Source organism: Salvelinus alpinus, chromosome 7, assembly GCF_045679555.1.
Source record: "Salvelinus alpinus chromosome 7, SLU_Salpinus.1, whole genome shotgun sequence".
Lineage (NCBI taxonomy): Eukaryota > Metazoa > Chordata > Actinopteri > Salmoniformes > Salmonidae > Salvelinus > Salvelinus alpinus.
In genome coordinates this window covers 54,708,487-54,723,445 of record NC_092092.1, presented here as the reverse complement: position 1 = coordinate 54,723,445, position 14,959 = coordinate 54,708,487, and the positions used below count along the sequence as shown (strand labels likewise).

At 42.9% G+C, this 14,959-nt stretch overlaps 1 protein-coding gene and 1 non-coding gene across 3 annotated transcripts in view; both read right to left on the bottom strand.

Annotated features, from left to right (window-relative positions):
* Positions 1–14,959, bottom strand: part of LOC139581226 (small integral membrane protein 19-like) — a 44,045-nt gene that overhangs the window by 16,744 nt on the left and 12,342 nt on the right. The window contains exon 4 of one of the 2 annotated variants that reach the window (XR_011676168.1): positions 11,819–12,884. The exons of the other annotated variant lie outside the window; for it this stretch is intronic. The gene's annotated coding sequence lies outside the window, so the exon portion shown is untranslated. Of the gene's footprint in view, positions 1–11,818; positions 12,885–14,959 lie in introns of those variants that run through there. 2 annotated transcript variants of the gene reach the window in all.
* LOC139581971 (U7 small nuclear RNA) lies at positions 13,533–13,587 on the bottom strand. The gene has a single exon (XR_011676299.1). It is a non-coding gene; the product is annotated as a U7 small nuclear RNA (small nuclear RNA).

Sequence of the window (14,959 nt, the reverse complement as noted above, 5' to 3'; positions counted from 1 at the left end):
GCATGTCCCAGTTTAGGTCACCTAACATTTCGAGCTCTGAAGATAGATGGGGGGCAATCAATTCACATGTGGTGTTCAGGGCACAGCTGGGGGCAGAAAGTGGTCTATAGCAAGCAGCAACGGTGAGAGACTTGTTTCTGGAAAGGTGGATTTTTAAAAGTAGAAGCTCAAACTGTTTGGGCACAGACCTGGATATTAAGACATAGCCTGCAGAGTTCTCTCTGCAGTAGATTGCAACTCCGCCCCCTTTGGCAGTTCTATCTTGTCGGGAAATGTTATAGTTAGGGATGGAAATTTCAGGGTTTTTGGTGGCCTTCCTAAGACAGGATTCAGACACAGCTAGGACATCCGGGTTGGCAGAGTGTGCTAAATCAGTGAATAAAACAAACTTAGGGAGGAGGCTTCTAATGTTAACATGCATGAAACCAAGGCTTTTACGGTTACAGAAGTCAACAAATGAGAGGGCCTGGGGAATGGGAGTGGAGCTAGGCACTGCAGGGCCTGGATTAACCTCTACATCACCAGAGGAGCAGAAGGATAAGGGTACGTCTAAGAGCTATAAGAACTGGTTGTCTAGTAAGTTCGGGACAGAGAGTAAAAGGAGCAGGTTTCTAGGCGCGGTAGAATAGATTCAATGCATAATGTGCAGACAAAGGTATGGTAGGATGTGAATACAGTTGAGGTAAACCTAGACATTGAGTGATGATGAGAGAGGTATTGTCTCTAGAGACATCAATTAAACCAGGTGAGGTCACCGCATGTGTGGAGGGTGGGACAAGAGGGTTTGCTGAGGCATATATTGAGCAGGGCTGGAGGCTCTACAGTGAAATAAGACAATAATCACTAACCAAAACAGCAATGGACAAGGCATATTGACATTAGGGAGAGGCATGTGTAGCCGAGTGATTATTGGGTCCAATGAGTAGCTGGATGGGCTGGAGACACGGCGATTCAGACAGCTAGCGGGGAGGGGCTAGCAGGCTAGCAGAAGGACCTTAGAGGGACGTCGCGACGGAGGAGCCAGTTGAAAAAAACCCTCGGGCGGATTACGTCGGTAGTCCAGTCATGATGGATCGGCAGGGCTACGTATCGGCAATAAAAGGGGTCCAGGCCAATTGGCAAAATAAGTATTGTAGCCCAAGGAGTGGCTGATGGTCCTCTTCAACTAGCCGGGAGATGGGCCTAGTATAGGCTAGCTCCAGGCTAATTGGTGCTTGCTTCGGGACAGGGACGTTAGCCAGGAGAAGCCAAATTGGATAGCAGCTAGCTAGCTGCGGTGATCCAGGTGAAGAGGTTCAGACTGGCAGGAGATGTCCTGGCTAAAGGTTAGCTGATGACCGCCAGCAGTGGCTAGCTGACTACTAGCTAGTAGTTAGTTAGCTGGCTAGCTTCTGTTGAGGTTCCGGTTCTGAGGTAAAGAAAATAGCAGATCCATACCACATTGGGTGAGGCGGGTTGCAGGAGAGTATGTGGATGTTGGGGTTAAGAAAATATATATATATATTTATGCGAAGAAAAAATATATTAAAATGCAAATTAATTACTTAAAAATCATACAATGTGATTTTCTGGATTTTTGTTTTAGATTCCGTCTCTCACAGTTGAAGTGTACCTGTGATAAAAATGACAGACCTCTACATGCTTTGTAAGTAGGAAAACCTGCAAAATCGGCAGTGTATCAAATACTTGTTCTCCCCACTGTAGGTCTGATAATTGGAATTAAATGAAAGCGAGTGGAGAGGAGATACAAACTGTGGAATGATATCTGTATCTGATTTGTTTAACAAACTGTGGATAATGAAACATATTCTCAGTTATTGTTTGAACTGAGACTGCATCAAGGCCTTGTGGTCTGAAATGCTGAAATGAACTATTCAAAACAATTCAAATGTATTTACTCTTTACCTGTGCAATGTTATCGGCAAACCACTTATGTTTTGAGTGGCTATTCAAACTCGGGATAATCAAAACTAGAAGAGATAGACGGATATTATTTAGAGAGACTATAATGATGGTGTTTCGGTTTTCTTATTCTCATAATTTCCTTCAATCTAGCAATCCATCAGTCTACTCAGTCCCCCCTCTTTAATCTCTCTTTTCAACACCCTATCTCTGTCATCCTATCTCCATCTGCTCCTTTGTCTTTGTGTCCCTCCCAGCATTTTTATATTCAAATGTCTGTTTCTGTCCGTTGCTATAGAAGTTGCGTTCAAAAGCGCCGCTAATATAGAAGTTTCCAGACCGTTTGAAGATTTGCCCTTGTCATTACTGAAGGACCTCTATCTCTCCGTGAAGATTCCCTCCAGAAGCCTTTCTCTGATGTGATAGGAAGGCTCCTCTCTCGTTTAAGGTCGACTCCTTTGCCACACACCAAAGACTGAGGCCGTCTCCCAAATGGAACCGTATTCCCTTTGTAGCGCACTACTTTTGACCAGAGCCCAACGTGCACTCGTCAAATCTAGTGTGCTATCAAGGGAATGCGGTTCCATTTGGGACCTGACTCTCAGGCTTTGTTCCCAGCTATCAGCCTCTCAACTACTGTGCCCAATCTCACCTAGATTGTTTTAATGTGGTTTCCTCCACAATCTATGAGAGAGAGAACGTATTTATGTGTCGAGTGTTTTTTGAGATGGTGAGCAGGGAGGGGTGTACATACTATAAAACACTTTTAATTAGATCCGTTTTTTAAGCCAAAAGAGGTGGGTGAGATTGTCACCTCCCTTGTTGCTTTTTGAAAGCAGTTGTTTGTGTTGCAATAAAACGTAGTGTAATAATGTAACGACCTCATAAAGAGGCTGCCTCTGTCTGTCGGAGCTGTTTATAGTGCAAGATTTCCCACTGCTCCTCTCGCTCATTCTCTCTCTCTCTCTCTCTCTCTCTCTCTCTCTCTCTCTCTCTCTCTCTCTCTCTCTCTCTCTCTCTCTCTCTCTCTCTCTCTCTCTCTCTCTCTCTCTCTCTCTCTCTCTCTCTCTCTCTCTCTCTCTCTCTCTCTCTCTCTCTCTCTCTCTCTCTCTCTCTCTCTCTCTCTCTCTCTCTCTCTCTCTCTCTCTCTCTCTCTCTCTCTCTCTCTCTCTCTCTCTCTCTCTCTCTCTCTCTCTCTCTCTCTCTCATATTGTGGATTGTGGTGCCCCCTCTTTCTCTCTCCCTCCTTCCCTGCATTTTAATATTATCATTATTATCCCCCCCTCACCCCCTCCTCCCAGGGGAGTTGGCAGTTTAATGGTAAGCACCAATTATACTCTCCAAGATTACAGGGCCAAAATGGTGCTCTTATAGCACCCTTAACGTGGTTAACATACACACACGCATGCGCGCGCACACACACACACACACACACACTTACTCACACACACACACACACACACACGGCTGCACTGCCCATTGAAGGCCAAAGCTTTCTCCAGAGAAACTGGATTGTGTTTTACTTATGTGCTTACAGCGCTCATTTAGTATATTCAGGCCATGGGTTGACTGTCTGTTGGTGTGAAGCCGAATTCCATTGTTCACTGTATTCTGTTTACATGACAAAACAACCTCCAGTTCAAGCCCAGTTTTAAAGCTTGAGGTGAACAGAGAGGTTCTCTACAGTGTGAAAGGAGATCATTGGTTTTAGTTGTTGTGAATCTCAGAAAAGTGGCTCTCTTGTCCACCCCCTGGTTGAGAAACACACTTGTTGTGGCCCCCACAGCTACAGAGCAAGGCCAACTGATACAGCCAGTGAACCAAGCCTTGCTTTGAGGAACTGCAGTTAGCAAGCATTAAAATGGGTAATATTGTCCCCTTCACAGTGTCATGTTTACACGCTGAATGGTTGGCCAAATGATCACTGCAGCAGGTTGCTGTGTTGAGAACATCACAACAACACGCTGCCTGAGGGGAAGGAGATACAGAAGCAATGTACCATCCATCCTTCTATTCCGCAATCTATCCATCTACCCATCCATCCCACTCCTCCGCAGTCTATCCATCCAGTCATCTATTCTTGAATTCCTAAATCCATCCGTACAGTCGCCCATTCTTTTCCTCCTACATCATTCCTTGAACACCCATCCATATATATCCATGAATACGTCCATCCATTAATTTATAGGAATCCTAGCTCTCTCAAATCTCTCCAGGCCCAATATTATGCTGTTCATATCATTAACAAGACATCATTAACAAGATGCTGAAAGAATAGAATATTAGGTATCACTTATCCACACACAGGCACACACATTCATCTGTAATTCCCTCTCATCCCTGCACCCCAGTTCCTTTTAAAAATACATAGAATATTTTGAACTTCTCTTATCTCCTTTTATTCTCAAATGAGGCCTTTTCTTTTTGGGTTATCATTGGATTTCATCACCACCACAGTTTCAGTGGAGCAGCCTTATTGAGGTGCTACACTGCCCTCCTTTGGTCTGACTGAGAACTACACTTGTTTGTATGCGTAGGTGCAGGCCCATAGTAAGTGGGTCCGTATGTGCAGGGCGATATGGGCAGAGATGTTCACTAATCTTCGAGGTAGAGTCCAAGTCAAGTCTCAAGTCTTTTAGGGCAAAGTCTAAATCAAGTCTCAAGTCCCTTTTGGCAATGGCTTTCTGCCTGCTGTGGGTTAAGGTCTACAGACCTTGTAAATTATTTGAAGAGACTCCCTTGTTCATTAGTCCGTACTTGTATTCAAGAAAGCACATCAGGCGCTATTTAAATCAAAATACATTTCCTTTTAAAATGTAGAGCGTTTACATTAATAAAAGTAATTGTACCAGATATGAAAAAAAAGCAAACATAACATTTTAAAGTGCATGGTGTTTTGTGGAAGACATTGTCTATATTTCACATCATTCTGTCACACAAACAGAAAATCTGTAGGTGAGGGAAGATAAATGACAAGTATGAATGTAAGCCCCTAAATAAGATCTTGTGCAATCAATTACCTTCAGAAGTCACATAATTAGTTAAATTAAGTCCACCTGTGTGCCATATAAGTGTCAAATGATCTGTCACATGATATCAGTATATATACACCTGTTCTGAATGGCCCCAGAGTCTGCAACACCACTAAGCAAGGGGTACCACCAAGCAAGCGGCACTATGAAGACCAAGGAACTCTCTCCAAACAGGTCAGGGACAAAGTTGTGGAGAAGTACAGATCAGGGTTGGGTTATAAAAAAATATTCTAAACTTTGAACATCCCACAGAGTACCATTAAAACCATTATTAAAAAATGGGAAGAATATGGCACCACAACAAACCTGCCAAGAGAGGGACGCCCACCAAAACTCACAGACCAGGCAAGGATGGCATTAATCAGAGAGGCAACAAAGAGACCAAAGAGATCTTTGGAGTATCTGTCCATGGACCACTTTAAGCCATACACTCCACAGAGCTGGGCTTTATGAAAGAGTGGCCAGGAAAAAGCCATTGCTTAAAGAAAAAAATAAGCAAACACGTTTGGTGTTTGCCAAAAGGCATGTGGGAGACTCCCCAAACATATGAAGGTACTCTGGTCAGATGAAACTTAAATGTAGCTTTTTGGCCATCAAGGAAAACTCTATCTCTGGCGCAAATCAAACACCTCTCATCACCCCGAGAACACGATGCTGATACTGCCACCACCATGCTTCACTGTGGGGATGTTTTTCATCGGCAGGGACTGGGAAACTGGTCAGAATTGAAGGAATGATGGGTGGAGCTAAATACAGGTAAATTCTTGAGGGAAACCTGTTTGTCTTCCAGAGATTTGAGACTGGGACGGAGGTTCACCTTCCAGCACGACAATGACCTTAAGCATACTGCTAAAGCAACACTTGAGTGGTTTAAGGGGAAACATTTAAATGTATTGGAATGGCCTAGTCAAAGCCCAGACCTCAATCCAATTTAGAACCTGTGGTATGACTTAAAGATTGCTGTACACCAGCAGAATCCACCCAACTTGAAGGAGTTGGAGCAGTTTCGCCTTGAATGGGCAAAAATCCCAGTGGCTAGATTTGCCAAGCTTTTAGACACACCCCAAGAGACTTGCAGCTGTATTTGCTGCAAAAGCTGGCTCTACAAAGTATTGACTTTGGGGGGTGAATAGTTATGCAGGCTCAAGTTTTCAGTTTTTTGTCTTATTTCTTGTTTGTTTCACAATAAAAAATATTTTGCATCTTCAAAGTGGTTGGCATGTTGTGTAAATCAAATGATACATTAATTCCAGGTTGTAAGGCAACAAAATAGGACAAAAGCCAAGGGGGGTGAATACTTTCACAAACCACTATAGCACTGTACTCCCTCACAGGCAATTTCACAATATACACGCCTCACCTCATAATGTTAGTTTTTGCACCCCTGGTCGAAGCGACCTTTCAGACGATGAACAAGAGTGCAGACACGGCACCCCTAACTAGAGCTAGCACTGATCCTTGGTCCTGAATCCTATGATGTACTCAATCACGTCACTTGCCAGTCTTCATTCAGAAACATTTAACAAATAGTTTTCCCCCCCCTTTTTTAATAATGCCACCTAGACCAGCCCAATAACCTATTTTTAAAATAGGTAAAAACTTAATAGTTGCTGTTTAAGTTTACTAAAAAGTTCACTAGGTCAACAGTCAATATGAAACCATGTCCTCTTAAAAAACAAACAAAAAATAAACTGAAATTTCCTACATTTCTTTGGAACAATTTCATGAATTTAAAATTAGTTGCCAAACACAGTCATAATTATATAATTTACAGCATATTATTTAAATATGACATGATTTCACATACTATGATAAACGATAGCTAACTTGTGTTCGTCTTAACAAGTTTAATTTAAGATAAACGATAGCTTAACTTTTGCTTGCGTTTTAATGTTACAATTGATATAGAAATAGAATACACAATGTCCACTTAATCAAATAAGGACAAAGTGCAAATATGAGTAACCACGATCCTCCTATTGAAATAGATACGTCCTCGTCTGCATATTTGTCTCTAAAACGTTTTTCAGCTATTTTCTCTGTGTTACAATGCCGCCTGTTCCATGTTCTGACAGAATGCACAACAAAAACTTAGCCCAGTAGTGACGTGCATTGTTCACGAGTCTCTCATCTAGAGTCCAAGTCAAGTCAATTGATCACAAGTCTAAGTCAAGATGCAAGTCATTTTCTTTGCGACTTAAGTGCGACTCGAGTCCGAGTCTCAGACTCGAGTTTCCATCTCTGGATATGTGTGTGTTGATGTATCTGTGTTTGTCTCCAATCCCAAGACGTTGTTGTTCTGCGATTTCTGCACCAGCACTGAAGCACTTTGAAAAAGTAATGGCCGGACTACATTCTGTACATGCATGAGCTTTTTTCCCCATAATCCTCTGGGGTTAAAAGTCCTATGCATCCATTTCTATCTCAATATCAAATCATTTCTGGGTAACAATTAAGTACTTTACTGTGATTGTTTTCAATTAAAATATAAATAAATATATATCTTCCTAGCAAAGGGCAATTTCTCACCAGTCATTTTGCTAGCACTCTCTGGGAGTGGTCAGAGTTGGGAAGAGAAAACTGAAAGTTAGCTGTTATTGGCAGAGGTTTGGAACTCTCTTATTGGTCTATTAACTAATTTACCACATGGTGATGTCACCATGGAAGGGCAAAACAGGTTGAAACGCAGGCAGTCTTTTCAAACAGCTTACACTAAAAGGGCATTATTCCAATTTTCACAGTATTATTCTAACCTCATAGCGTGGAAAAATATATAAAACACAGGAAAATTACATTTTTGACTGCACTGGGCCGTTAACTGGGCCCCCTGTGTTTATGTGATGACATTAGCAGCCGGTCACAAGGGAACTTGGCTGTCCTCTCTGTCCCCGTTTGATTTTCTTTCTCCCTCCCGGTCCCGTAGCTGCGCCTCTCTTTCCCTCTCCTCCACTCTCTCCCTCTTAATCTCTCTCTACCTCTACCTTCCTCCCATTCCTTCATGGATACGGTTGGCTCAGGTGACCTTGACGATGGGAAATTGCGCTGAAACCAGAGAATGGAAAAGTCACTTTTTTCCACCCAGAATTCTGCTGACAGTTCATCTGTGAATGGGCTGTGGAGTCTGAAGCAAGGAAAATACAGTGTCACAGTTAAGCAGACAGATCTGGAGAGAGAGGAGGGTAAAAGAGAGAGAGGGGGGGGGGTGAAAGCGAGAGGGGGTGAAAGAGAGCAAGAGCAAGAGAGAGGTCTTTGATGTTGCTGTGCCTCTGAAAGGGTCTACCTCCAGGTGCCTTCAGCAGCCTCCAAATGGGAATCCAACGGGCAATATGACACTCTCTCTCTCACACACACACTAGATGCACATAGACGCATGCATACACCCCTACACATGCATGTATAAAGCCTTGTGTCACTGTAATTGGTGGCACACATGCCTCTCTCTCTCTCTGTGTGTGTGTGTGTGTGTGTGTGTGTGTGTGTGTGTGTGTGTGTGTGTGTGTGTGTGTGTGTGTGTGTGTGTGTGTGTGTGTGTGTGTGTGTGTGTGTGTGTGTGTGTGTGTGTGTGTTTATGTAAAGTATGTCATTAGAGTGGCCGGTATGAGTGGTAGAATGACAGAGCCATATGTTCCTGACATCCACAGTCTTGTTCTGACTGGGCCACCTGCGGTGTGGAACACAGATATATGAAATAGGCTTATTAGACATATCACACTTTTTTCAGCTCAAATCTGGGTTTTAGCCCCCACGCTGACAGGACTGCTCATTACACACAAATGCATACTGGTACAGACAGACTGACAGAGGAGCCAACCAACACTACAGGAAGAGACATTGATGTAAATAAGAGGAGTGATGGATTTGCATACGGTGGCTCTCACACGTCACCCCTGCATGGGTCAAACACCCACTCACACACAACCAGGCTGTGGTGTTGCGCTCCAGTGCACGCACACACACACACACACACACGGCGGGCAGTGACAGTTTTGCATGGCGGCGGCTGGGGGGGTCAGGCCTTCACGGGGTCACGCTTCCAGAATGTTCTAGTGGGCAGCGGAGCTCAAAGATCAACCACAACAGCGCTTGTTTCCCCCAACAACCTTAGAGCCAACTTGACCGACCTCCGACACCAAACGCAAACATACACACACACATAGAAACACACACGTTATGAACACAGGAACACACTAACACTAAGAAAAGACCACATACAAACATTTTACACATTGAGACACAGTCTCTCTCTTTTTCTCCATCTCTCATCAGCTCCATTAAACTCTTCACTCACTCTTTCAAAGGCTTTCGCTTTACATTCTGTCGTCTTGGTGGGTAAGTGTTCCAGGCACCATGCATTTTCTATCTCTATCTCTGTCGTGAGTATGTGTGTGTGTTTGCTTGTGTGTGCGCATGCATGCGTAACAGTTAATTGCTCCAGGGTTTTTCTGCCACGCAAATTGAATTCAGTGACATCTCTCCATTGCCCCTGCACTCCTCCGAGCCCACTGCACTCACCACCCTTCTAACCCTTGACCTCCGGTTGGCATGGCAACCTGAAGCCTTAATCATTTCTGCCCTTCGGTTAATGAGGAATCCGACACACACACACACACACACACACACACACACACACGTCAGAGAAGTTTGACTCATTGAGCTGCAAATCTACCGGTTAAGCAGCGCTCTGATGGAAATAAATGGAGAAATAAACTTGGCAAAAAAAGAAACGTCCCTTTTTCAGGACCCTGTCTTTCAAAGATAATTCGTAAAAATCCAAATAACTTCAGAGATCTTCCTTGTAAAGTGTTTTAAACACTGTTTCCCATGATTGTTCAATGAACCATAAACAATTAATGAACATGCACCTGTGGAACGGTTGTTAAGAAACTAACAGCTTGCAGACGGTAGACAATTAAGGTCACAGTTAAGGAAAACTTAGGACACTAAAGAGGCCTTTCTACTGACTCTGAAAAACACCAAATGAAAGATGCCCAGGGTCCCTGCTTATCTGCGTGAACATGCCTTCGGCATGCTGCAAGGAGGCATGAGGATTGCAGATGTAGCCAGGGCAAAAATTGCAATGTCCATACTGTGATATGCCTAAGACAGCGCTACAGGGAGACAGGACGGACAGCTGATTGTCCTTGCAGTGGCAGACCATGTGTAACAACACCTGCACAGGATCGGTACATCCGAACATCACATCTGTGGGACAGGTACAGGATGGCAACAACAACTGCCCGAGTTACACCAGGAATCCACAATCCCTCCATCAATGCTCAGACTATCCGCAATAGGCTGAGAGAGGCTGCACTGAGGGCTTGTAGGCCTGTTGTAAGGCAGGTCCTCACCAGACATCACCGGCAACAACGTCGCCTATGGGCACAAACCCACCGTCGCTGGACCAGACAGGACTGGCAAAAAGTGCTCTTCACTGACGAGTCGTGGTTGTCTCACCAGGGGTGATGGTCGGATTCACGTTTATCGTCGAAGGAATGAGCGTTACACCGAGGCCTGTACTCTGGAGCGGGATCGATTTGGAGGTGGAGGGTCCGTCATGGCCTGTGGCGGAGTGTCACAGTATCATTGGACTGAGCTTGTTGTCATTGCAGGCAATCTCAACACTGTGCGTTACAGGGAAGACATCCTCCTCCCTCATGTGGTACCCTTCCTGCAGGCTCATCCTGACATGACCATCCAGCATGACAATGCCACCAGCCATACTGCTCATTCTGTGCGTGATTTCCTGCAAGACAGGAATGTCAGTGTTCTGCCATGGCCAGCAAAGAGACCGGATCTCAATCCCATTGAGCACGTCTGGGACCTGTTGGATCGGAGGGTGAGGGCTATTCCCCCCAGACATGTCCGGGAACTTGCAGATGCCTTGATGGAAGAGTGGGGTAACATCTCATAGCAAGAACTGGCAAATCTGGTGCAGTCCATGAGGAGGAGATGCACTGCAGTACTTAATGCAGCTGGTGGCCACACCAGATACTGACTGTTACTTCAGATTTTGACCCCCCCCCCCTTTATTCATGGACACAATATTCAATTTCTGTTAGTCACATGTCTGTGGAACTTGTTCAGTTTATGTCTCAGTTGTTGAATGTTGTTATGGTCATGCAAATATTTACACGTTAAGTTTGCTGAAAATAAAACGCAGTACACAGAGAGAGGACGTTTCTTTTTTTGCTGAGTTTACAATGCAACACAGCATGGTTTGGAGGCCAATCATGAATAAGAATGCTTAGGAGACGGAGACCCACTCCCCGAGGACACAATCAACGCTACGCATCACAATAGTAAACACATCTGCTTTTAAACAACTGATAGGTATTCTCTTGCTGTCAATCAGACAGAAAATACAGTAAAGATTTTCAAAACCTACAAATGTGTGGCTTTACCGTACAGTCGCAGCATGTTATCCAATGGATGTGCGCTTCCTTGCATTGATACAACGTCTGAAATGTGAGACCCGTGTCTCAGTGCGTGTGTTGAATCAGGAGTGCTGCCGCTACAGTGTTTGTGAAAGGCCTGCTGCTCTGTGCTGTTATGTTGTAATGTAATTAACTGAGCAGTGTGGGCACCCTCTGAAGAGTCACAGTGACCCCTACAGGGACCTAGTGGAATAGCATGGACAGAGCACCAATCACTGCAAAGCAATGGAACCTCCCACATTAATTATTAGTATTATTTATATACTATAGCAGGGATCAACAACTACATTCAAACTGCAGGCCGATTTTTTACTTGAGTGGATGGTCAGGGGCCGGAACATAATTACAAATCATTTGTAGACAAAAAAATGTACTGTAAGAAGGCCAAACAGGCATATTTGACTAAAACATAATAATTTCCTAAATTAAAATCACTTGGAGCTGATTGGCTGTTGTTTTTACAGTCTTTTATGTACAACAATATGCTCAGAAAACTTGGAGGAAAATCACCCGCAGGCAGTGGTGGAAAGAGTATCCAATAATGATACTTGAGTAAGAGTATAGATACCTTAATAGAAAGTTTCTCAAGTAAAAGTTAGTCACCCAGTAAAATACTACTTGAGTAAAAGTCTATAAGTATTTGGTTCTAAATATACTTAAGTATCAAATGTAAATGTATGCTAAAATATATTTAAGTATGAAAAGTAAAAAGTACAAATCATTTAAAATTCCTTATATTAAGCAAAGCAGATTCCATCATTTCTTGCTTTTTAAATTTTCAGATAGACAGGGGCACACTCCAACACTCAGACATAATTTACAAAGTATGTATGTGTTTACTGAGTCTGCCAGATCAGAGGCAGTAGGGATGACCACGTGTTCTCTTGATAAGTGCGTGAATTTGACAATTTTCCTGTCCTGCTAAGCATTCAAAATGTAATGAGTACTTTTGTGTCTCATGGAAAATGTATGGAATAAAAAGTACATTATCTTCTTTAGGAATGTAGTGAAGTAAAAGTTTTCAAAAACATAAATGGTAAAGTACAGATACCCCCAAAAACTACTTAAGGAGTACTTTGAAGTACTTTACACCAACGCCTGCAGGCCGCCAAAAACACTACGGTGAATAGGCCTACTACATAAAGTCTGCAAAAACATTACAGTGAATACTATATAGTATTTACTGTAGGGTTTTTACAGACACAAGTGTTTTTGTGGACATTACTGTAGTATTTAACCTACTACAGTGTTTTATATTAGCAGATTACTGTAGTATTCTATAGTAGGCTATTTCAAGTTTACTATTAGTCATGGGCAGTTCGTGAACTATTCGTTATTATTGAAAGAGAAATTTTACTGACTCGAGAGTCATGATTAGTTTTCCCTGAATGACTCGTTATTTGTTGTCGTTCGTTTGACCTGCGTGTCGCAATGAATCCTATAGCAGGGTTATGCGCTCCACCGGATCAGCGGCTCCCGAGACATCCTCCGACCACCAACTGGAAAATAGATCATGCTGAAGAGAAGAAAAATACATGTTTAGAAAACTGATAATTGATCGCATGGTGCAATAATTAATGCAATGCATTGATTATTTAATGTTGTTGATGGCCACAGCTTTGTAGAACCAAAACGTACACAGCTTGCCTCTGCTAAACACTAGAGAACGAATCGTTTGTGTGACTGCTGCAGTTCGAGAACGATATTGTGCTCATCTCTCTCGCAGCAGTCAAGCAATTGGATTCCGCCAAGATTCGTTCACAATCTAGTCCGGTGGCGCCCGCAACTGAACCTCGTTTCAAAGATATCAATAAATAATGTTATTTGTATGCCTAGCAATCACAAATGTACATTGTTTGAATCACACTTTCATAAGTATCAGTCAGAAACGACAGTTCCAATAAGCCTCCTATGATGAACAAGAGGCTTGTAGAATCATGACTCTTTCGAGTTTTCAGTACATCGCTTGCCATCATTCGATAGCTCTGGAAATTACTGTATCAAATTAACGAAATGAGTCGAAAGATGAGTTCCTTTAACTGAACGAGTTGAACAGATCCGAGTCAGTAAAAAGAGCCAAACTTCCCATCACTATTTATATATAGTATATACTATAGTAATTACTGTAGTATTGTTTATGTTTTATTATCTTTGACATAGAAATGGAGGCTTTCTTCATCAGGAAACCTACTGGACAAATACTAAAAGAGCAAATGTTCCATAACCTGTAGGTAGGTAGAACTGTGGTTTGTTTGAACAGATAGAAAAGAGCAGAAGCTCTGAACTATATCCTGTAGGGAACACAATATATGGTCTATCCTTGGCATATAGGTTTCTCACTCATGGGTGGCACACACTGGTATATGTGGGAGAGGAATTGTTTGGGTATATGCAAGTGAATTACTGTAGTATTACTATAGTTCAAAAAAACGGAAGTGTTTTTTGCAGACATTACTGTTGTATTTACTACAGTTTTTTTTATAATACTATAGTATTTACTATAGTATTCTACAACATTCTATAGTAAGTACTACACGTGATTGAGGAATACTACAGTGTGTAGTATAGTATACTACAGTTTACTACATAATTATAAAGTAAAGTACTGTAGTATTTTTTCCTGTGGACTGGCTGGAATGGTATTAATGACAGACGACTAGCGACAACAATGACACAGACAACACTGTGTTCCCAGTTTGGTTTGATGTCCAAACCTGTACACGGTGTGTCTTCCTCCTCCCCAGCCATCATTAAGATCTGAGAGAAGACAAGAGTGATGCTATCAGCCCAGGGAATTGGGTTTGGTGGTTAGGGGGCGGGGGGGGATGCTTTTTTAAATTGAGTGTGGGGTGCAATAGCGGCTTGTGGAGTGTTGTGTGACAGGAGGTTAGCAGCGTTATCTCCACTGATCCAATGATCTAGGAAGTGATATGGAGCTGTGGGGATATTAAACCTCTATGTCTTATCAAGAGAGACGCACACACACCTAGGTTAAACGTGATATCCTGTTGTAGCCCCCTACACAACAGGTACAGCTAATACGCTGTCCAGCTTTGTATCATTGAAATTAGATAACCTCTCTCCCGGGCAATGTTTTTAGCTTTTGAATCACATCCCCTACCAGAAAGGAAGGAATTGTTCATTGAGAAGTTAATCTTTCTTTTTCCTCGCTCAGTTTTTGTTATGTGGATTGATGATTTAACCCGCTGCGTATGGACAGACTGCCCACTGGGCACGGGCGTCAATTCAACGTCTGTTCCACGTTGGTTCAGCGTAATTTCATTGAAATGCCTCGCTCCAACCCCAATTCAGTTCAGTGCAATTCAATTCAATAAAACTTTATTATTCTATTGACGGACAATCAAACAGAACGGGCAGGGCACAGCTTCTGAATTTCCCCATGAAAACACTGCAGTTTAATGGAGGTGAGGCAGAGCGTTAATGCCATAAAAGTCCATAAAAGCCTAAAAGTGGTGTCTCCATTTGGGCTTGGGAAGCCAATTGCCACCAGCGACGTCTTGGCTCCATCTAGCCAACCTGTTACCGTGGACTCCACTTTGAAACGATTAAGCCTGTGATGCCTTTGTTCAG